Here is a 25,432-nt window from a genome sequence, read left to right on the forward strand (position 1 = left end):
ACTGTTATATGTGAATTTGATCCTGTCATTATGATGTTAGCTGGTTATTTTGCTCGTTAGTTGATGCACTTTCTTCCTAGCATCGATGGTCTTTACAATTTGGCATGTTTTTGCAGTGGTTGGTACCAGTTGTTCCTTTCCATGTTTAGGGCTTCCTTCCAGGTCTCTTGTAAGGCAGGCCTGGTGGTGACAAAATCTCTCAGCATTTGCTTATCTGTAAAGGATTTTATTTCTCCTTCACTTATGAAGCTTAGTTTGGCTGGATATGAAATTCTGGGTTGAAAGTTCTTTTCTTTAAGAATGTTGAATATTGGCCCCCACTGTCTTCTGGCTTGTAGAGTGTCTGCCTAGAGATCCGCTGTTAGTCTGATGGGCTTCCCTTTGTGGGTAACCCGACCTTTCTCTCTGGCTGCCCTTAGTATTTTTTCCTTCATTTCAACTTTGGTGAATCTGACAGTTATATGTCTTGGGGTTGCTCTTCTCGAGGAGTATCTTTGTGGCGTTCTCTGTATTTCCTGAATTTGAATTTTGGCCTGCCTTACTAGGTTGGGGAAGTTCTCCTGGATAATATCCTGAAGGGTGTTTTCCAAATTGGTTTCATTTTCCCTGTCACTTTCAGGTACACCAATCAGATGTAGATTTGGTCTTTTCACATAGTCCCATATTTCTTGGAGGCTTTGTTCATTTCTTTTTACTCTTTTTTCTCTAAACTTCTCTTCTTGCTTCATTTCATTCATTTGATCTTCAGTTACTGATACCCTTTCTTCCACTTGATTAAATTGGCTACTGAAGCCTGTACATGAGTCATGTAGTTCTCGTGCCATAGTTTTCAGCTCCATTATGTCATTTAAGGTCTTCTCTATGCTGTTTGTTCTAGTTAGCCATTCGTCTAATCTTTTTTCAAGGTTTTTAGCTTCTTTGCGATGGGTTCGAACATCCTCCTTTAGCTCGGAGAAGTTTGCTATTACCAATCATCTGAAGCCTTCTTCTCTCAACTCATCAAAGTCATTCTCCGTCCACTTTTGTTCCATTGTTGGCGAGTAGCTGCGTTCCTTTGTAAGGAAGAGGCATTCCCATTTTTAGAATTTTCAGCTTTTCTGCTCTGGTTTCTCCCCATCTTTGTGGTTTTATCTACCTTTGGTCTTTGATGATGGTGATGTACAGATGGGGTTTTTGTGTGGATGTCCTTTCTGTTTGTTAGTTTTCCTTCTAACAGTCAGGACCCTCAGCTGCAGGTCTGTTGGAGTTTGCTGGAGGTCTACTCCAGACCCTGTTTGCCTGGGTATCACCAGGGGAGGCTGCAGAACAGCAAATATTGCAGAATGGCAAATGTTGCTGCCTGATCCTTCCTCCGGAAGCTTCATCTCAGAGGGGCCCCCAGCCATATGAGGTGTCAGTTGGCCCCTACTGGGAGATGCCTCCTAGTTTGGCTACTCGGGGGTCAGGAACCCACTTGAGGAGGCAGTCTGTCTGTTCTCAGATCTCAAACTCCATGCTGGGAGAACCACTACTCTCTTCAAAGCTGTCAGACAGGGACGTTTAAATCTGCAGAAGTTTCTGCTGCCTTTTGTTCAGCTATGCTCTGCCCCCAGAGGTGGAGTCTACAGAGGCAGGCAGGCCTCCTTGAGCTGGGGTGGGCTCCACCCAGTTCGAGCTTCCCGGTGGCTTTGTTTACCTACTCAAGCATCAGCAATGGCGGATGCCCCTCCCCCAGCCTCGCTGCTGCCTTGCAGTTTGATCTCAGACTGCTGTGCTAGCAGTGAGTGAGGCTCCATGGGTGTGGGACCCTCTGAGCCAGGCGTGGAATATAATCTGGCATGCCATTTGCTAAGACCATTGGAAAAGCACAGTATTAGGGTGGGAGTGTCCCGATTTTCCAGGTACCATCTGTCACGGCTTCCCTTGGCTAGGAAAAGGAATTCCCTGACCCCTTGTGCTTCCCAGGTGAGGTGATGCCCTGCCCTGCTTTGGCTCACACTCCATGGGCTGCACCCACCATCTGACAAGCCCCAGTGAGATGAACCCAGTACTTTAGTTGGAAATGCAGAAATTACCCATCTTCTGTGTTGCTCATGCTGGGAGCTGTAGACTGGAGCTCTTGCTATTCCGCCATCATGGATCCCCACCAGGTATGTCTTTATTGCCATATGAAAATGGACTAATACAGTTTCCAAGGCTGGATGCCAGAGCAGACAGGCTTGGTGTGCCCCTTGGTGAGAGGCTTATTCTCATTTCAATAGGTATGAGTATTAAGTTTGGTCTGTGTGCCTGACCTGGGATAGGATGGTCAGTGTCCTCAAATTCAAAGGTCTTCAGGGTCTAGGCAGATAACCTAAGAGAGGAGAGCAGGCTGGTTGGAAGGGCAGATGTTGTGTGAGTGGCTGTTTATGTGAACTGGAAGTGCAGGCCTCATGTAGCCCATGCAGCAGCCACCAGACTCCAGCCTGTTGGCAGCACCCAGAAACATAGCCTTCCACCACCAGGTTGGCTGACTTCACGAGGGAAGTCCTAGATCCAGATGGAGGTCTAAAGCCATCATGTCCTGTGAGAGGAGCTACAAGAAGCTCTCATTTCCTTAGGCAGGGATCCATCCAGACTGGAAGTGAAGAATTGGGTTGTGAAGAGTCTGGGATTCCAGGACTCCATCCAGCAGTGCTGGGGAGCAAGGTGGCATTTTACAGAGAGGACCACCAAAAGCAGATTCCTCTAAGAATGGGTATTGAATTTCCTTTGTATTCCAATCCCTGTTCCCTCTCTCCTCTCTCCAGGTCCTCTGTCATGCTGGGCACTGCATGCCTTCCTTCCATAAGCCCCCTGCCTTCAAGAATATAAAATATATATCTTCTCAGCCAGGAGGTGGGGCATTAGAAACAAGACAAGAATGTAATGCCTGTTTGGCCCCCAGACTCCTTTCAAAGGTTTACGTGGAGAGGGAAAGCCCACCAGAGCAAGCGGGGTGCTTCCCAGTCCTGTGTTTATCAAGTCTTCCTTTGGCATTAGCCTTGAGTAGCAGCTTCTGCTCTTCTCACTGTTGCCTCCTCCAAATGTCTTCAAATACCTCAGATTATTTCTACTTGAAAACAGCAACAAATCAAGTAAGGGGTGTCAGCTCACCTTCCTCTACGAAGATCAAAGGCCTAGTCCTCACTTTCCAATTGGTATGTCTGGGCCTCAGGGTATCAGTCCACTGTAGTTTGAAAATCTGAGGTCTGGGGCAACCTGTAAACTATTAAAAGTGGTTTCTTTTGTGTCTAATTTTCAGTTGAAGAACCATGGTTCTTTTTACTTCATGTATGTCTATATGATTTTAGGGTGTGTGTGTGTGTGTGTGTTTAAACAAAGAGTAGGTGCATCCTTTTTTAAAAAAACAAAAAACAAAAAATGGTGCATCTTTAAAAAAAAAAAAAAGGAAAAAATAAAACATATCATAAAATGCAGCTATTTGTACCAAACTGTTGACTCTTTGCTTATTTTAGTTTCATTGGTGGTGGTGGTACTAAACTCTCAATGAATAAGAAACAAATAAATGATTTTGTCACTGGAGCTACTTTGAACACCCTTCTCAGAATTAGCCCTTTCCTGGGAGGCTTACCCTGGGAAGGCTGAAGTCACTCTTGCTGGGCTTTGGCTGGTGAGCAGAGAGCAATGATTGACTTCTCCATGTCAGTGATCAAATGAGGTGGGAGTGGAGATTAAGGTGGATTAAAGGATTACATTTAGGAATACTTCCTCAAATACCAGGCATTTACAGAGTTGAATTTGAGATTGGGGTCAACAGCATGTTCCTGTGAAACCAGGTAATTATTTTAGTTAGCACCTGTTTAATTCAGTGGGAAAACGGTTTTGGTTTACTAAGCACTTGTATGTGTCAATATCTTGAAAGCAGAATTGACAGGGACTGCTTTAGGAATGACCCTAGGTGGGTTTTTTTTTTTTTTCTTCCAAGCCCTATTGATTAACTGGGTTTTCAGCAATGTTTGCTTGTCTTTACTAAAGTTAGAAAAAGGAAATGATATTCTGACATAAATGTCCCTGAAGCACAGCCATTTATTAAAACAAGACAATTTGTCCAAAGTATGGGAGATGCAAAACCCTATGATGATATGCAAACTATAGACAGTAGTTTGTCTATGCAAACTGTAGACAGTAGGCAGGCATGTGGCAAGGAATTGGAGTGCCCAAAATACACTTTGTTAACAGCAAAGTAAATAGATCTTGCCTAATATAGAAGGAAAGAGAAAGAAGATAACCCTGATGGTATCTCCCCTCCTTTTGACCCGCTTTCCTCATCCCCATCTCTACCCTACCACTTTATAGGTCATTAATCCTTGACAGTCCCTTTCCTAAGCAGGGCTTACAGGACCCTGCATCTCTGAGGGAGGTCCGGGGGGTGCCATGGGCTTAGGAAGATGGATGCCAGAGAAGGTGGCCTTGGCTTGAGGTAAAGGAGATTCATGGAGCTGGAGGGAGGAGGGAGACAAGGAGGAGGTTTCAAAGGGATGGAACTGCAGGACCAGGACTGGATACACAGCATGGAGGGGCAAAGGCAGGCTGGGTCTGTTTCCTCTTTGGTAGTGTAGGGCTGCCAGGTTGAAAGTTCCTGAATGGGGAACCAGTCTGACCACATGTTGGAGGCTGGCTGTGGCCTCGTGGGAGTGAACTGGGTCATGCACCTGGCTTAGAGGCAAGAGACTCTGCTTCTTCCCAGGGGGATGACATTGACTCACCTGGCCTCAGGCAGCATCAGATGTTAAGTGAGCCTGGAAACAAGGACCCTCTGTGGCTGTGACAGACATCCCCAACCCACTGTCTCAAGGGCTGGCAGAGGGGCAGTGCCAGGACAACTCCAGCCCTGCTAGGAGATGGGAGGTGCTGCCGATACTCCTGGAGAGGCTGGATGTGAGGTGGAACTTCGGAGAGAAGCAGTAGCTTTGCAAAGCCCAGCACGTTCATGGGGATTCAGATAAACTTGGTTTGAGGCACAGAATCCACTGTGGTAAACAAGATGGTCAAGACTGAAGGAGACTGGGAAATGGAGGGGGCGAGTGGAGCCCACTGTTGGGATTACTTCTGAGGGTAGGGTTGCCAGATAATAGGTAGGGCACCCAACAAAGTTTGAACTAGAGATAAACAATAAGTTTTAGTATGCATATATCTCCCAAACATTGCATTGCTATTTTTCTTTGCTAAATCTGGCAAACCCTAGCTGAAGGAAAATTATAGGTGACTTTTATTTCTTCCTTTGACTCTTTTCCGTATTTGCTAAATTATCTCACGAACAGGTATTATTTTGATATTGAGGGGGATAATCCTAATCCTACACTCTGTAATTCCCAAATAAATGGCTATTTCCTTGTTGGGTCAGGTTCAGGATATGGAAAGTCTGGGAAAAAGGAGGAGCCTTGGAGCAGCATGAAGTCCCCAGCACCCATAGGTAGGTCCGAGGGCCCCAGACTGCATAGCACATTCCAAACCTTACCATTGTGTACCAATTTCTGTCACATCCAAGATCCTGAAAACTTTATATTCCTTCCCCCTCCTTCCTCAGTAAATCCATTAACAGCCTCTGCACCTTGAGTCTCTAGGCCTTATAGATCTTTCTTGTCCATCAAGCCTTTCCTAGGAGAAAAGGGGCCTCAGCGCTTTTGTCTGCTGATCTTAGAGATTAAGCACTCACACGTCTTTCCTGTTCAGATTCTAATTTCTTGGAACATCCTTACCAAGAGGTTATATGTGACATTGTATGGATACCACAATTTGTCATATATTCCAGTGTTCAACCTTTGCTTGTTTTTTAGCCTATTTGAATGTTCAATGAAATTGTTTAAAAAATACATATATATATATATACATATTCAAAGCATCTTAAAATATTTAAAATCTAGACTATTATCAGAGCACTCATCTGAATCTCACTCTTTAGCACAAATTATAAACAGTGCAGTCTAGCTGTTGTCTTTAATGGTTTTATAAGTGCTAGGCTTGTCTTTCTAATTAGACTATAAACTTGTCTTTGGCTTCTCTAATATCTCTCAGAGCACCTGCTATACAGTGGAGCATGCAGTAAAAGTTTATGAGGTGTCTGACTCCACTTGGCTTGGAGCTTCTGTTTGCTCCTCCTCTTCTCCCTGCCTAAGTCCCTCCTCTCCCAGTCCAGACCCCTCACCATTAAAGACAGGCTTAGTCTTCTTTCCCATCACTTGAATGCCTATATCCCCTGATGGACAAGTTATATTCTTTCAAGTTATTTGGCACGTCATTCAGAATCACACATCATTCAGAGTCACACATCTTTAAAGTATGCCCAGAATAAACCTCCACTTATCTCAAAATGGGTACGGGGGCTAGAGTAGTGAGCTCTTGCTGTCTGTGAAGGTATCTGTATTAAGTGTATTCACCAATGTCGTTGTCAATATAAACTTCCATACAATGTTGCCATATAATGTCATTTAAAGAAATAAAATATATTTTCTCCTAAATACAGAATCAATGCAAACTTTTAAAACATAGAAAAGCAGGCTGGGCATGGTGGCTCACACCTGTAATTCCAACCCTTTGGGAGGCCGAGGCATGCAGACGCTTGAACCCAGGAGTTAGAGACCAGCCTGAACAACATGGCAAAACCTCGTCTGCACAAAAAATACAAACATTAGTCATATGTGGTGGTGCACGCCTATAGTCCCAGCTACTAGGGAGGCTGAGATGGGAGGATAGCTTGAGCCTGGGAGTTCAAGGCTGCAGTGAGCCATGACTGTATCACTGCACTCCAGCCCAGGTGACAGAACGAGACCCTGTCTCAAAAAAAAAAAAAAAAAAGAAAAGAAAAAAAGGAAAAGAGCACAGAAACAAAAAACAAAAACCAGACTTTAATTCTCTTATACTGTAATCATTTCATATGTATCTTTCCGTTATTTTTCCATACATATAGGTATACATATTTGAATGTATCTACATAAATGTATGTATGCACACATATATCACAAAAGAAAGGCATATATCATTTTGTCTCACTTTCCTCACTAAGCAACATATAGTAAATCTTTTTCTGTGACCAGTCCCTTATTAATAAACACTTTGGTTGTTTCCAGTTTTGCTGTTGTAAATCATGCTACAGTAAAGTCCTTGTTTATTCATCTTGTGCTTACTTGCTGTATTTCTTTAGGGAAAGAGTTCTTAGACAGGAAACAGTTGGTAATGCATATTGGAAGCCTTTAAATACTTAGCTAACCCATCCTTCTGCAAGGTTTCACTATTTACACTCTGCCCTTGGGAATCTCAATGAGAAGAAGATGGAGGGTTTGGGATACCTCCCTTCTCCTACTTCCAGTTACTTATTACAGGGATAACAACAGCTTGTTCTATGAGTTCCAAAATATTTCTGCATTTCTAGCCACCAAGTCCCAGTTTAGTCTTCCTTTTAGGTGCATTCATTCCTTCATCCAACAAATATTTTTTGAGTACTTACTATGTGCCAGGCACTGTTCTCAGTGGTGGGAACATAGCAGTGAACAAAACTGAGGATTGGGAGCAACTTTTTCCTACCTATCCCACAGAAATTATCTACATCATTATTCCTTTACGGAATTGTCCCTTATCACAGACTGGATGTCCAGTATGCTGTAGGACACAGCAATACAAGGTGGGTCTCTGCCTTCAAGGCTATTTTTATCTCTTTGGAAGAGACAAGCCCAAATTCTGTCTCTGTCTCTCTCTCTCTCTCCCCCACCCTCTCTCTCTCTCTCTCTCTCTCACACACACACACACACCCCAAAACAAAACAACAGAACTCATCTTTAGGTGAGGATGTATTAATAGCAAGTGTTAAGTCATTGGATAAGGTAATACAAACACAGTAGGAGTTCAAGAGAGGGGCTGTGTTTGTTGATAACTTTCCAGCTTCATCCAGAGACCCTTCAACAAGAGCTAGCCCAGCACCTTCATTTGCTGGATGTGGGAGCTAAGGCCCCTCTATGGGAAGGGAAAGCACAAGATGTGCAGCTTTGCATGTACCAGAGTGTATTAGTCCGTCCTCACACTGTTGATAAAGACACACCCAAGACTGGGTAATTTATAAAGAAAGAGGTTTAATGGACTCACAGTTCCAGGTGGGTGGGGAGGCCTCACACTCATGGCAGAAGGCGAAAGGCATGTCTTACATGGTGGCAAGCAAGAGAGAGAATTTGTGCAGGGAAACTCCCTTTTACATAACCATTAGATCTTGTGAGACTTATTCACTATCACGAGAACAGCACAGGAAAGACCTGACCCATGATTTGATTACCTCCCACCAGGCCCTTCCCACAACACATGGGAATTGTGGGAGCTATAATTCAAGATGAGATTTGGGTGGAAACACAGCCAAACCATATCATAGGGGCATACCTTTGAGGCAGGGATTTCTTAGAGAACAAACTCAACAGGGGGAATCAAGACAAGATTGGAAGCAGGGCAGGGAAAACATCTCTGAAATCTAAGAGAAGAGTAGCAATGTGGCTGCTACTTACCCCTCGGGGCTGAGTCCTTGACTGCAACTTCCTCCAGGCTGTGCTGCAACTCTGGTGTGCCAGAGCAGTTTTTCCCCTGGGGCCTGCGGGGTAAACTCTCTGCAACTGCCTGAGGTCAGGCCTGAAAGGTCACATATAGAACTTTGCCTATAGTAAATGCAAATGGGGAAAAAAAATGACAGCAACAACAGCTGGAGCAAAGCTGGTCTATGTGTTTCCAGATCACCTAGACCTGCGGGGTTCAGCCCCACTTGTGTGTGAAAGGAAAATATACAGTCACCATGTATTTGATAAATTAAAACAAATTTTTGTTAAGTTTCTATTTTTATTCCATATGCACACAATATATTTTTATAAAACCAAATACTTCTAGTTTTGTTATTTAAAAAAACCAGCAGTCCATTGTTCACCACCTCTAATTTCTCTCTTTCCAGAAGCAACTATTTTATCCTCTCTGCTGATTATTTTGGTATTTACATTTATGCCTATAAATAATATCTCTGAGTTTTACTTTTTGATTTTTCCTGTTTTAACCATCATTTATGTATTGTGGATGACAGCACTTAGCTCTCTTTCCTCCCTGCTGTGCCCACAACATACAGGCTGTCTTCCCAACCCCCTCCTTCCCACTCTAATAACAATGTAATTTGGGTCAGATCAATACAGTTACCCCTTGATATCTGCAGGGAATTGGTTTCAGCATCCCTGAGGGTTCCAAACTCTGGAGATGCTTAACCCCTGATAGAAAATGGTGTAGTATTTGCATATAACCTATGCATATCCTTCCATGCAGTTTAGATAATCTCTAGACTACTTGTAATATCTAATACAAGGTAAATGCTATGTAAATAGTTGTTAAACTGTATTGGTTTTTATCTGTATTTTTTATTGCTATATTATTATTTTTTATTCTTTCTATTGTCAGGTATTTTGGATCTGCAGTTGGCTGAATCCGTGGATGCAGGGGATAGACTCTGTCCTTCACGTTATTATGGTGAGGCAAAAGCTGTCTATACCTGAACCATGAACTAGACTGTGGTTACCTTTACTTTCCTGTACTTTTTGTTTTTACAAGAATAATTACCTTGTTTTCTCATTTGTGTAATTGTCCAGGTTCCACGAATGCAACCCCAAATTATTGGCCAGTGATCTGTCTTCTCTCAGGAGGACTGTCAGTTTTTCTAGTGATTTAATCTTCCTGGAGAAACCTCTCCCAGGGCCTTCTGGCCTGCTCCAGCATGGCTCAGCTCTCTCTACTACCAGCACCCATCATTTCTTCTGGCATCTCCCTTCCCCAACATTTCGGGCTTCCCCCTCCGCGCCCATCTTTTGAGGTGGCTCTCTGGTTTCCTGCATCTGAGATTCGTCTTCCTCTAGGTTTGCTCATTCATTTTGGTGGAGGATATATTGTATGAAAAGTAAATTTTTCAGACTTCGATACTGAGAATGTCTTGATTGGTTTAGCTGGACAGAAACTTCTAGCTTATAGACAGTTTTCCTCCAGTATTTTGAGGATCTTGCTCCATTGCCTTCTTTTTTTTTTTTTTTTTTTGGTGACAGGATCTCACTGTCTCCCAGGCTGGAGTGCGGGGGCAGGATCTTGGCTCACTCCAGCCTCAAACTCCCTGGGCTCAGGTAAACCTCCCACTTAGCCTCCCAAGTAGCTGGCACTATAGGCAAGCACCATCATGCCTCACTAATTTTTGTATGTTTTGTAGAGATGGGCTTTCGCCATGTTGCCCAGGCTGGTCTCAAACTCCTAGGCTCAAGCAATCCACCCACTTCAGCCTCTCAAAGTGCTGGGATTATATGTGTGTGCCACTGTGCCAGCTTCCATTGCCTTCTTGCTTCTGCTGTTGCTGTTGAGTGACCTTCTGCCATCCTGATTCTCAATTATTTTATACCTGATTTTCTTCTCCTTGGAAATGGCAGGATCCACTTGAATCCAGTGTTTTGAAATGTCCAGTCATCTACCTCTGTGTGGGTCCATTTTGACACTCATGGCCTTTTCAGTCCAGAAAATGTACCAGGTCTGGGAAATGTTATGGAATTATTTATTTGATTTCCACTCCTCTACTTTTTCCTTCCTCTCACTTTCTGAACTTTCTGTACTTGATTATCAGAACTCCTGGACTTGTTTAATTATCTTCTCTTTTCTGTCTAATTTTGTACCCTTTTAACTTTTTGCTTTGCTTTCTGGGAGATATCCTCAATTTTAACTTTCAAGTTCCTGTTAAGTTTTTCAGATTTACTCTTGTCTTTTAAATTTCCAGTAACTCTTTGTGTATATGTATATGTGAATGTGTATTAAATATACACACTTTAACATATTATGAATATCTATTTCCATATAAATATATAGATGTATTTATATGAATGAGGATGGGGTGGTGTTGGTTCTTGTTCTAAGTAGCAGAGCCTCTAAGCAACTTTATTTTCTATTTATTTTGGTCTCTATCGTTCACATTAGAGGATGTCTTTAGATATCTGGTAATTCTTAGCTTGTCCATTTATCCATCTATAACAAAAACCTGTATAGCTCCCACTATGTGCCAAACGCTGTTTTAAGCAATTCACAAGTACCATTTCATTTCATCCTTATACCAATGTCCCTATGCGATAGGGACATTGTTATCTCCATTTTAAGAAGTAGGGATTGTAATCCCAGCACTTTGGGAGGCCGAGACGGGCGGATCACGAGGTCAGGAGATGGAGACCATCCTGGCTAACACGGTGAAACCCCGTCTCTACTAAAAACTACAAAAACCTAGCCGGGCGAGGTAGCGGCACCTGTAGTCCCAGCTACCCGGGAGGCTGAGGCAGGAGAATGGCGTGAACCCGGGAGGCGGAGCTTGCAGTGAGCTGAGATCCGGCCACAGCACTCCAGCCTGGGTGACAGAGCGAGACTCCGTCTCAAAAAAAAAAAAAAAAGAAGTAGGGATGTTGTTTGTGTTTAAGTCCAGTGGACAAATAATCTTATTGGAAGCTCTGGGCTGTACATAAACTTGTCAACTACAAACTTCATCTTAATGTGTTTGAATCTTTTCCTTGTGGAACTTCCGAATTAGTCTCTTTAGGTCTATTCTCTGGGGCAAGTCAGATTATCAAAGAGGACTCTACTGAGTTCCTGCTTAAAGGGTGAAGGTCTGGCCAACAGATTTGGGGGAGTGGGGACATGGCTTCTGGGGGCTCCACCATCCTTGTTCTCTACAGTGCCTGCCTCTCCTAGACTAGAGACCCTTGGTGTTACTGTCTCCCATCTTTGTCCAGAATGGGGGAGAACCTGGCTGCCTGGACTTGGGGAAGAAATGTGGAGATGTGACTGCTTCATAAACAGACCATAAACCAATTCTCCTAATTTTAGCGACTGTCACTCTCACCTCCACTTCCAGAAGTGCCTGGTGCCGTCTACTCTCAAGCCTTATGGGGGTTCTGGCTCATAGAGTGAGTTGGTTTCTCACGTTCTGCACTGTTGGCTTAGGATTCCATTTTCTTAGGTCGGCTAAGTAAATTACCCTTTATCTGGCTGCTTGTCCAGTTTCAAGTGTTGTTGCTGTTTTCTACTCTACCATTTCTCCATTGATGTGGGTCTGTGCCTTTAAAAATCCCTTTACTGGCATTCTCATGGGGTTTCAGGGGGGAATGAAAACAAATGTTTGCATCTTTACACACGAATCCCTGCTGTTCAGATTCTCCTTCCCTTCTCCTATCTACTTATTCTTCTCCCTAGAAATCACAATAGAACAGAGAACAGAAATGCATAGCCTTAGTCATAGGCTACAAAGCCTTACATTTGGTGAGCAATACCAGAAAAGGGGCAAAGAGGGACAATGACATAATTATATGATATGTATTAGAAAAGTATGGCAAACACCAACATACAATCTTAATCTTGGTACTTTTATAATGAACATTTTAGAAAACAAGGCTGAACGGTCTTGGTTTATAAGATTACGCTGAAAATACAGCACTTCTCCCTTGGGGATTACACTCCACCCAGGACTTTATTTCGTAATATCCAGAAAAAGATGCGATTTTAATTTGGATCCAAAGAGGGGGGGCATGAATTTTTAAAAAGGTAGGGGGAGGAGTACTGCATTAAAGGAGGGGTTTAAGCAAATACAGATGGCCTCAGAGGCACACTGGACCTTGTCTCCCAAGGCTGGAAAGCCTTTTAGCACAGGTCACTGGACTCTAAATTCTGAAGAGCTCAGTGCAGGCCTTTGGCTAGGTGTCTTGTAGGTATGCTTGTCTTTCTTTGTAAGCCTTCTGTAAATTAGATTTGTCTATTCTTTTCTTTTTTATAATGTGGATTAAAATCAGACCCTTTAGAACAATGTGCAGCAGAATCGCCAGTGGAACTTACAAAAATAAAGACTCTAAGACCTCATATCAGTACTACTAAATCAGACTTTTAATGGGTTTGAGAGCCACTGCTAGAGAGTAGCTCTGTGGATGGGATTCAGAGGATATATGACCCTCTGGAAATCCTAGGCAACGTTGAATACAACTTCTTCTTCTTCTTCTTCTTTTTTTTTTAAGGAAACAACCACAACTTGTATCATATTCTCATAAGAGAACTTTATAGCACTTTCCACTATCCTACATCATATATTATATTACATTATATAATTGTTTGCTTTCAGTTTTACCTACCATAATAAAGTTAGAAAGTTTGTCTCTTCATGGAATCAACCCAAATGCCCATCAATGAGAGATTGGATAAAGAAAATGTGGTACATATACACCATGGAATACTATGCAGCCTTAAAAAGGAACAAGATCTTGTCCTTTGCAGGGATATGGATGGATCTGGAAGCCATTATCCTCAGCAAACTAACACAGGAACAGAAAACCAAACACCACATGTTCTCACTTATAAGTAGGAGCTGAACAATGAGAACACATGGACACATGAAGAGGAACAACACACTGGGGCCTGTCAGGGGGTGGGGTAGGGGGAGGGAGAGCATTAGGAAAAAGAGCTAATGCATGCTGGGCTTAATATCTAGGTGATGGGTTGACAGGTGCGGCAAACCACCATGGCACATGTTTACCTATGTAACCTGCACATCCTGCACATGTACCCCAGAACTTAATAAAAATTAAAAAAAGAAAGTTTTTCTATTGTTAGTGTTCCAAGAACAGAAATAATCTCTTTTCCAGCATCAAATAATATTGGTCGAATGGATGAATGAATGAAAAGAATTCATAAGCTCCCTTCTCCCCCAAAGGCTAAAGCACTATCGATAACAAACTGCAATGGAAACTCCAGATGGAAATGCAGTCTTTATTCAGATTCCATAAGCACAGTGCTGGACTGGACACGGGGGGATGAAAGGGTGGTGGTGGATATGGAGGTCAGTGACATCGTTCTTGGCCCCAGATCATTTGCATACTCTCCTTCCACTCTCATTCAGGATGCTTCATCAGTGCGGATTGTTTTTAACAAAGAAGAGTTCTGACTGCTGTTATAGGACATCTCCCGGGCTTTATTTTTCGCTCTTCTGGTCTTATCAAACAACAGAAGGGATCTCTATCACTTAAGAAACAAACAGCTCTTCCCTAAACCCTAACTCCATGGCTGCTAAGCGGGGTCTCATCACTGTAAGGCTTTGTCTACTAAGAAAGCTTCACTGACTTTGTCCCATGACATAGACAGAGCTGTTTGCTGCTTCAGCCCCAGCACATTTTTTTCCCTACCTCCAAATTTGCAGGAATGATGTCTGGCAAACGCTGTGAAGGGGATGTAAGAAATAGTGGGGAGGGGTCAAGATAATTCACAGGAGAAGTACACTTTGATTAACAACTTATTTAATGGTTATTCAATCATCCAATATCATTCTAAGAGGCTGAAGCTCCTGTTGGAGACACTTGAGAATGTCTCAGAAGAGCCAAGATGACATAAACTGGCATACTTCCTCTTTTTCCTTAGCTTCCTCTTGATGATATCACAGCTAACACCTTCACTTACTGCCCTTAATCAGCTCTCAATGACACCCATACCTTCATGGGTACCCAGCCCTGGTGGCCTGGATGGGAAGGCCATACAACTTGGGATGGAGTTGCTCATGGCAGAACTGAGGCAGAGCATAAGGAATTGCAGTGGGTGGGTGGGGTCAAGGGAGGCAGCTGGCAAAGAGAGTGCAAAGGTTTTCTAAGACAAGTCAAGCCAGCATGTGTCACACCAGAGCATGTTGATAGTGACTGGTTAGTAGTCACAAAGAGGTGGTGGAGCTGAGGAAGGAATAGCTTCTACCAGCTGCTGCTAACGAGAGACCTGAGGCTCCTATACATACATGTAAGGATTGCTCCTCTGTTATTCCCTCCCCTCCTCTACTCTATCCTTTTGTGACATTTTCTGCTTCAGTGTTATGACTGGCAGAATTTTCGAAGGCCCTCAAGATTTCTGCCGCATCCCTGACCCCCTTGTATGTGCATGGCAAAGATGAAGAGATGTCGTAAATGCAATGAAGATCTCTGATCAGTTAACTGTCAATTATTTAAAGGGGACATCATCCTGGGTGGGCCTGACCCAATCAGGTAAGCTCTTCAAAAGACGGTCTGGAAGTCAGAGGTGGAGAAGTCAGAGATTCGGAGCAGCAGAGATGCTCTTCTGTTGGACTTGAAGAAGCAACTGCCAGACCTGTAACCATAAGGAACTGAATTCTGCCAAGAACCACTGAGCTTGGAAGAGGACCCAAGCCTTGGACGAGATTGAAGCTCTGGTTGCAGCTTGCTGTCAACCTGGCAAGACCTTGCAGAGAGGAACCAAGCTAAAACATATCTAGACTCCTGACCCAGGGAAGCTGTGAGATGACACATCCATGTTGTGTTAAGCTGCCACATTTGTGGTCATTTGTTATGTAGCAATGGGAATCCAATATATCCTAAATGTTTATTTTCATGTAATATAACTGGCATTATAATCATGAGCATGGGCATAGTGGGAAGGAGAGAAGCAATATATTGGACTTAAACTAAACTGCTGGTGCTTGAATCTAGATCTGCTTACCAGCCGAGAAAACATGGGTGAGTTACATAACCTGTCTGTGCTTCAGTTTTCCCAGAAGGGCTGATGACAATAATAGCAGCTTGAAGGTCACCGTGAGGAATGAATGGTTCAATATCTACAAGGCACTTAGGATATTGCCTGGCACATAGTAAGTGCTACGTGAATGTCAATCTTGCAGTTAGTTTTGGATCAGAGATGTGACAGGAACCTCAGGGGACACTGATGGTTGCAAGGGAACAACCCCATATACAGCAGTCCCCAGTCTTTTTGTCACTAGGGACCAATTTCATGGAGGACAATTTTTCCATGGACCAGGGTATGGGCTATGGTTTTCGGGATGAAACTGTTTCACTTTGGATCATTGCCATAAGGAGTGTGCAACCCAGATCCCTCACGTGCAGAGTTCACAATAGGGTTTGCGCTCCTATGAGAATCTAATGCTGTTGATCTGCCAGGAGGCGGAGCTCAGGTGGTAATGCTCTCTTGCCCACTGCTCACCTCCTGCTGTGCCACCTGGTTCCTAACAGGACATGGACGGGTCCTGGTCCATGGCCTGGGGGTTGGGGACCCCTGCCATATAAGATATACTGTGTTAATACCTTTTATTCTGGGCTCCTGAGCTTGCTGCTACCGCCTTTTCATTGTAATCTTAACTGTCAGGTCAAGCATTACCTTTAAAAAGTCCTTTTGAAGAACATACCTGTTGCCAAGGGCTTGGCTATTGACCCAAGTGGGAACTTCTGTTTTAAAATCAAAATGCAGTGGAACACTTGAGAGATCCAATTAGACAATCAAGTCTCAAAATAAATGCAAACACGATGAATTTCTAATGTTCAAAAGTAGAATCAGTGTCTAGGCCCTTAGCAGTTTTATTCTACTCCAGCCATGGAACTGATGGATTTCCGACTCGTTAATACGAACACCACAGGCTGGCTGGGCAGCTGCAGGTTGTCCCAAATGAGGGGATTTTGCTGTCTGGTAACAAACTCATTAGAGAGAAAGAATTTTGTCATTTTTGTAAGAAAAAGAGAAACTAAAGCATTTGGCTTAGAGAAATTTTAAAAGTTGGGGGAAACTTCTGTTCTGATCCCATCTCTGTCCCTCATTAGTGGCCCGGTGACATCCTTTCTGAAGTTAGCTTCCTCATCTGTAAAACAAAAGGATCCCCTTCTAGAGAGAGGGCATCACCACTCCCTCTGAAATCCACCAAAGAACAAAAGCCAAAATAAAGTAAAAACTATTCCACCTTGATATTACTAGAGAATAGCCACAATCTCACACCACATATTTAAAAGATATTCATTCACACACACACATTTCATCCATTCAACAAATATTTACTGAATGCTGCTGAGGTGCCAGCACCGTTCTAGATGCCAGGAGCTCTGGCTGCCAGATATGAAGAAATCTGATCCAAAAGAAAGGAGAGGACCAGGGTCTGACATCTTTTTCCTCTAATTCAAAGCAGGTACAGATTTAGAAATGTAAATCAAAGTGTACACAGAGGCTGTGTTGTAAAGAATGTAACCTTGCCCAAGAGAGGTCTCCTCTGTGCCCTCGGCTTCTGGGAGGTAATCTCTAAACCTCTTGGAATGTCATGCCTGATAGGAATGTTTTTGTTTCTCTGAGTGCCTTGGGTCACTCCAAATAGTCTAACAATGTGATTTAGGGTGGGGGCCTTGGGTCATGTTGTATCAGCTCCTGTTCTGGAGGGGCTGGAGACTGAGATCCGTGACATGGGTATTCCACTGGGCCTAGGGACACAGCCCTAAGAAAAGCTCTGAACACTGAGGCTTGGGTGAGCTTCCCTGGTGGGAAATACTTTGTGCATATTATCAAACATCGTTACTGGGAAAGTCGCACTCTACCTAATTCCACCGGAAGGAGACAATCGGAAGCTCCATGCTTAGAACTTTCCTGGACTCTGCTGCATGGGCCTCTTCCCTCGGCTGATTTTAATCTGTACCCTTTTACCATAATAAATCATAATTGTGAGTATACAGAGTTCACTGAGTTCTGTGAGCCTTCTAGTGAATTATCAAATGCAAGGGTGGTCTTGGGAACCCTCCAACTTGCCATTGTTGTCAGAAGTGAGGGGAGTCTTTGGACAAGTGTTTCCTAATGTTACAGGGTCTCTTTCCATGAATATGGAATAAGAAATGGTATAGTAGTCTGTTCTTACACTGCTATAAAGAACTACCTGAGGCCGGACGTGGTGGCTCATACCTGTAATCCCAGCACTTTGGGAAGCCGAGGTGGGCGGATCACAAGGTCAGGAGATTGAGACCATCCTGGCTAACACGGTGAAACCCCATCTCTACTAAAAATACAAAAAAAAAAAAAAATCAGCCAGGTCTGGTGGCAGGTGCCTGTAGTCCCAGCTACTTGGGAGGCTGAGGCAGGAGAATGGCGTGAACCCAGGAGGCAGAGCTTGCAGTGAGCCGAGATCACTGCTACTGCCCGCGAGGCTCCTTCTCAAAAAAAAAAAAAAAAAAAAAAAAAAAAAAACAAACAAGGGACGGGGTAATTTATAAAGAAAATAGGCTTGGTGGGCGCAGTGGCTCAGGCCTGTAATCCCAGCACTTTCGAAGGCTGAGGCAGGTGGATCACCTGAGGTCAGGAGTTTGAGAGCAGCCTGGCTAATATGGTAAAACTATGTTTCTACTAAAAATACAAAAAATTAGCCAGGCCTGGTGGTGCATGCCTGTAATCCCAGCTACTCAGGAGGCTGAGGCAGGAGAATCGCTTGAACCTGTGAAGCAGAGGTTGCAGTGAGCTGAGATTGCGTCATTGCACTCCAGCTTGGGCAACAAGAGCAAAACTCTGTCTAAAAAAAAAAAAGAAAACAGGCTCAATTGACTTACGGTTCTGCAGGCTGTACAAGTAGCATGACAGGGGAGGCCTCAGGAAACTTTCAACCATGGTGGAAGGTGAAGGGAAGCAGGCACATCTTCACATGGTGGAGCAAGAGAGAGAGTGTGAAGGGGAAGGTGCCATACACTTTTAAACAACCAGGTCTCGTGAGAACTCACTCACTGTCACGAGAACAGCAAGGGGAAAATCTGCCCCCGTATCCAATCACCTCCCACCAGGCCCCTCCTCTGAAACTGGGGATTACAATTCGATATGAGGTTTGGGTGGGAACACAGAGCCAAGCCATATCAAATGGTGAGCAAGACGCAAAAGAAAAAGATGTGTTGCTTGGGGCCAGGAAGGTATGGTTGAAGGAGATCTCCCAAAGCTGTCTTCATCGGCCTCACTCAATTTCATAACTAGAAAACCTTTCCAGATGACTAACTGGTCCCAAAGTGGAGGGACAGCCAAAACCAGAAGAGAACTCCCCTTCTGTGGGATGAGAGGCGTGCAAAGAGGGATGATCAGAGACAACGCATTTAGGATCCTTTCTACTGCTGCCTCCTTCCCATCTCTCCACGCAGGCAGATATCACTGTCAGAGGCTGCTATCAATGATCTGCCTTCTAACTCAAATTCCAAGTACATTTTAAACACCACTCAGGAAAAAAAGGTAAACAGTTCAGGATAATTTTCAAACAAAATTATTGGGCAAATAATAAGCTGGAACAGAATGTTTCATTGGAGACAAGTAATATGCCTCACTATCCACCCTCACCCCAAAAAGATTTCTATGCATCGAGAAAAGAGAAAGAGAAAAAGAGAAAAGAGATAGAAAAGAGATAAAGATAAGAAGAAATAAATATCAAGTATAAATTAGATAGAGGACATTCTAAATGAAGAATCTCTCTAGGAAACAGAAGACTTTTTTTGGTTAAGCTTCTCTATAGATTAAGACTGTAAAATTTTAAAAAACATACTTGAAAAGAGGTAACACCACAGGCTGATAGTAATAAAATCTAACAGCCAGGCACAGTGGCTTATGCCTGTAATCCCAACACTTTGGGAGGCTGAGGCAGGTGGATCACTTGAGGCCAGGAGGTCAAGACCAGCCTGGCCAACATGGTGAAACTCCATTTCTACTAAAAATACAAAAATAGCCAAGTGTGGTGGTGGGTGCCTGTAATCCCAGCTCCTCCAGAGGCTGAGGCACGAGAATCACTTGAAGCCAGGAGGCAGAGGTTACAGTGAGCCGAGATAGCACCACTGCACTCCAGCCTGGGCGACAGAGCAAGAGTCTTGTCTCAAAAAAATAAAATTCAACTTAAAAATACAAAAAACTAACATCTACTGAGTATTTACTATGTTTCAGATACTGTTCTTAGTGGTTTACATGTATTAGCCATTTGAAACCGGCAACATTGTTGCTATCCCTCTATTACATATGGAGACATTAAATAATTTTCCTGGCCAGGGATGCGGTGGCTCACACCTGTAATCCCAGCACTTTGGGAGGCCAAGGCCAGTGGATCACCTGAGGTCAGTAGTTAAAGACAGCCTAGTCAACATGGTAAAACACCATCTCTACTAAAAACACAAAAATTAGCTGGGTGTGGTGGCGTGAGCCTATAATCCCAGCTACTCAGGAGGCTGAGGCAGGAGAATCACTTGAACCCAGAAGGCAGAGGTTGGAGTGAGCCAAGATTGCGCGACTGCACTCCAGCCTGGGTAACAGAGGGAGACTCCCTCTCAAAAAAAAAAAAAAAAAACTCACTGGTTAGTGGTGGAACTGAGCTGCGACCCCATATGGTTTGGCTCTTAACCTCTCTAGCCTATCTTACCTGAAACGTTAAATTTTATCAAACAGATCACAACAAAAACCTACATGAATTCCAAGAAGAATCTATACTGGCTACATTGTCTGACTGTAAATAAATAGTATAAGTAGTAATTATTGAAGAATAACTTTTCACTACTCTATCCCAATAACTTAAAAATCTGAACAAAATAGACAATTTTCTAAGAAAATATGTTATTCAAAATAAGTTTTAAAGAAGAAGGCAAATTCAAGTTAGTAACAACAAGGAAAACAATAGGATAAATTGAGAAGGAAAATTGTCAGCCTGGCGTGGTGGCTCACACCTGTAATCTCAGCACTTTGGTAGGCCAGCACGGGAGAATCACTTGAGCCCAGGAGTTCAAGGCTGCAATTAGCCATGATTGTGCCACTACACTGCAGCCCGGGCAACAGAGTGATGAGACTGATGAGACTCTGTCTCTTGAAAAAAAAGAAAGAAGAAGGAAAACTGTTAAAATTCCATGCCTAGAGAGTTTTGTGGATGAATACTTTCAGGAACAAATTAATTTTGATACTATTCAACTATTACAGAGCATTACAAAATAAGGAAGACTTTCTGCTCTCCTAATAGCCTGTTAAGCCAGAATTACAGTGATGACAGTGATGCTAAAAGCTGATGAATGTGGCAGATGTACATATTCACCTGTGCGTGCACACAGCCCATGTGTCAGATGAGATGCTCTGAGCTGTGTGTAACAGGATCCTTGAGTAAGAGTCACTTAAATATCAGGCCATTTATGATCAAACCAGATACCACTAGAAGCCTGGGAGTAGTCGTTTTCATTGTTAGGTCAAGCATTTAATGAGGCCCTCTGGGACCACAGCTCCAGGAGTTCTGCTCTTAGAGGAGACAGGAGAGCAGGAATAGATAGGTGGATGAGGAGCCAGAGCCAAGTCCAGAAATCAAGCTATGTGGCCCGTGCCACACTGACTGCCCGAGCCTACCATTGTCCCTTTTCATGATTCTTTTGCCATGATGTGTTAATGCCCTGTTCTGACTGATTGGGGAGTACGAATTGTATCTGTGTTTAAATAGTTTGACTATCACCCTGAATATACCAAGTAGTTCTGGAAATGTAGTATCCTAAAATTGGCATCTCAAATCAGCAGAAAAAAGATGATTTACACGGATACCTGTTTCATTGTTTAGAATAAAGTAAAGCTGGTTCCTGGCCTTACCTGTCCTAGTGATCATTACCAATAATTCAAAGATTAAAATGTTAAAAAAGAGAAAGAGAAAGAAAACCTCAGATTACTAGAAGAAAACAAGGATGAATCATCTTTAAAATCTTGGAATGAGAAAGACCTTTCTAAGCTAATGTGAAAACTAGAAGTAATAAAGAAAACATTTGACAACTTAAAAAAAAAGAAACTTTCTGTATGGAAAAAATGGCATCCTAAAAAAAGTTGAAACCCAAGAAATAAAAACATCAGAATATAAAAACACTGCAAAAATGTATTTGCAATGCATTTGACAGCTAAGGAGTTACTTTCCCTTATGTACAAATCCATGAGAGCTCTTACAAATCAGGGTCTAATAATTAAGAAAACGTCCACACCATCACTAATACTTGATATATTTAAATCTCGTCCTTCTTTTATTTGTTTGTCCACTAGATAATACTCAGTGTTGGATAGGGTGTCGGAAAGTGGGCACATTCATATGTTTGCTAATATAACTTTTTAGGAGGATAATTTGTCAAATTCGTTAAAACGTAAAATATTTATACCTATCGGCAGATTCATTCCTGGAAGCATCATGTGTAGCTTCACAAAATTGGAAACAACTCAAATATCTATTGATAGGGGATCAATGAGACAAATTAGAGTACATACATTAATCCAACCAAATGTTGATTGTCTACTATCTGATGATACTTGCATTCTCATGGAAGGAAATACAGAGCAAATAGCTAAACAAATAGCCACATAAGGTTTGTAAACTGCTTTGAAGGAAATCAACATATTGTATTATAGAGCAAGCATTGGCAACATATGGCCCATGGGCCTAACCTGGCCTGCCACTTGTTTTTGTGTAGTTTGTGAGGTAGTTTGGATGATTATCCCTTCCAAATCTCATGCTGAAATGTAATCCCCAATGTTGGGGATGGGCCTGGTGGTAGGCCCCACCTCCAACATTGGGATTATAGGGGTGGATCCCTCATGAACATCTTGGTGCTGTCCTCATGACAGTGAGTGAGTTCTTGCTCTGAGTTCACATAAGATCTGGTGGTTTAAAAGAGTGTGGCGGCTCCCCTCTCTGTCTTGCTCTTGCCCTCATCTTCCACCATGATCGAAAGATTCTTCAGGCCCTCACCAGGAGCAGATCCTGGAGTCATGCTTCCTATAAATCCTGCAGAACTGTGAGCCAATTAAACCTCCTTTCTTTAAAAATTACCCAACCTCGGGTACTTCTTTATAGGAACGCACAGATGGACTAATACAGCTTGTGAGTTAACAATGATTCTTACATTTTTAAATGGTTGTGAAAAAATCAAAAGATGAATATTATTTCATGATGTGACTATTACATGGCATTTGTACTCCTTTTATGTACCCACAAAAATTAAAAAATTTTAAAAACCTTAAAAAAAGAAAATTAGGTGGCCTTTCTAATTTCAGTGTTCATAAATAAAATGCAATCAGAATGCAGCCATACCTATCTGTTTGCATGTTGTCTGTGCCTGCTTTTCACTGCAGTGGTAGAGTTAAGTCATTTCTCTAGAGACTGTCTTTTTTTTTTTTTTGAGATGCAGTCTTGCTCTGTCACCAAGGCTGGAGTGCAGTGGCGCAATCTCAGTTCACTGCAAGCCCTGCCTCCCTGGTTCACACCATTCTCCTACCTCAACCTCCCGAGTAGCTGGGACTACAGGTGCCTGCCACCATGCCCAGCTAATTTTTTGTGTTTTTAGTAGAGATGGGGTTTCGCCATGTTAGCCAGGATGGTCTCCATCTCCTGACCTTGTGATCCACCCACCTTGGCCTCCTAAAGTGCTGGGATTACAGGCGTGAGCGGCCACACCCAGCCAAGACTGTCTTATAAAGGCTAGAATATTTACTTATCTTGCCCTTTGCTGGAAAAGATTGCTAACCCCTATTTTAGATGGAATAAATAATGAAGGGACCAAGAGAAATAAAAACATATGTCTACACAAAACTTGTACATGAATGTTCATAGCAGCATTATTCATAAGAACCCCAAAGTGGAAATGACCCAAATTCCCATCAACTGGTGAACAGATAAAATTTATCAATCCATTTGTTTGATAAAGAAATGAATGGATAAATAAACAAAATGTGGTATATCCATACAATGGAATACTATTGAACCATGAAAAAGAATAAAGTACTGTTTCATGCTACAACATGAATGAACCTTGTAAACATGCTAAATGAAAGAACTGAGTCTCAAAGGAATGTATATTGCATGATTCCATTTATATGAAATAAGCAGAATAGGCAAGTCTATATAGACAGAAAGTAGATTGGTGGTTACCTAGGCCTGGGGAGGTTGGGTAGGAATGGGGAGCAATTGTTAATGGGGGTTATGAAAATGTTCTAAAATTGATTGTGGTGATAGCTGCACAACTCTGTACATCTGCTAAAAGTTGTTAAATTATACACACAAATGGGTTAATTGTATGGTATGTGAATATCTCAGTAAAGCTGTTTTAAGAAGAGTTGAGCATGCAATGGGTTTGGTAGCTGCTTTAGATAGGGTTTCAGGAAAAGCCTCTCCAAGGATGTAACATTTGAATTATGACTTCAAGGAAGAGAAAAGGCAAGAGAAGAATATTCCACTCCGAGGAAATAACAAAAGCAAAAGTTCTGAAGCAGGAAGAAGCTTGTCCTGTTTGAGAAACAACAAAGGCAAGCATGGCTGCTGCATTGTATTCTGGTGGGAGAACATGAGGTCAGAAAAGCAAGCAGGGTCTAGATCATCTAGCTCCTGTGGGAGCTACACAGGAAGGCAGAGAGTAGGATGTTGGTTATCAGAGACTTGGAAGGGAAGAGGGGAGGGGGAAATGAAGAGAAGTTGCTTAGTGGGTACAAAAATAGAGTTAGATAGAAGGAATAAGTTTTAGTATTCAATAGTGCAATAGGGTAATTATAGTTAATTTATTGTATATTTAAAAGTAGCTAGAAGAATTGTAATGTTTCCAACACAGAGAAAAGATAAATGTTTGAGGTGTTGGATATCCTAATTACCTTGATTTGATCATTGTATGCATGCGTCAGACTATCACATATATCCCACAAATATGTACAACTGTGATATATCAATAAAAAAAGAATCTAGCTATAGTGGGAGATTGAATCAGCTCTCTTTGAAGAAGATGGCTGTGTGTAGGAGAAGGAGTTGCTTGAAAATCTGCTAGTCTATTAAGAAGGATCTGGGTGGGTAAACAACAATGTCTGCTATGATTATAACCACAGGAAGATACTGAGCCCTTGCCATGTGTCAGGCATTTATTCCTCACAGCATCTTTTGAGATCAGCACTAGTAATCTCTGACTCAAGTTACACATGAGAAACTGGAAGTTTAGTGAGGTTAACTACCCAATCCTAGGTCCCATAGATAAGTAAATTGGAGAGTTTAGATTTGAACCCAGGTCTCCCAAAAGCCAAGGTTTGTGTTCTTTTTTTTTAAATTAATTTATTTATTAATTTATTTTTCGAGACAGAGTCTCACTCTGTTGCCCAGGCTGGAGTGCAGTGGCGCGATTTCTGCTCACTGCAAACTCCGCTTCCCGGGTTCACACCATTCTCCTGCCTCAGCCTCCAGAGTAGCTGGGACTACAGGCGCCCACCACCACGCCTGGCTAATTTTTTTGTATTTTTTTGTTTGTTTGTTTTCAGTAGAGACAGGATTTCACCACGTTAGCCAGGATGGTCCCGATCTCCTGACCTTGTGATCCACCCACCTCGGCCTCTCAAAGTGCTGGGACTACAGGCGTGAGCCACTGCTTCTGGCCAAGGTTTGTGTTCTTTACAGTATCATCAAATTGTACCCCTCTCCCCCAAGCAAAAATGGAAAGCCATGTAGGCTAAAGTTGTTGGGAAAAGCTTTATGGAGGTGGCTGGATTTGAGGTAGACCCAGAAATAGAGATGAAAGGAGGCAGAGGGCAGCCCAGAAGAGATGATCAATGTGAGCTAAGATGCAAAGACTGGAGAACACAAGAGATATGCAGAACACATTGG

The sequence above is a fragment of the Piliocolobus tephrosceles genome, chromosome 18 (assembly GCF_002776525.5).
Source record: "Piliocolobus tephrosceles isolate RC106 chromosome 18, ASM277652v3, whole genome shotgun sequence".
Taxonomy (NCBI): domain Eukaryota; kingdom Metazoa; phylum Chordata; class Mammalia; order Primates; family Cercopithecidae; genus Piliocolobus; species Piliocolobus tephrosceles.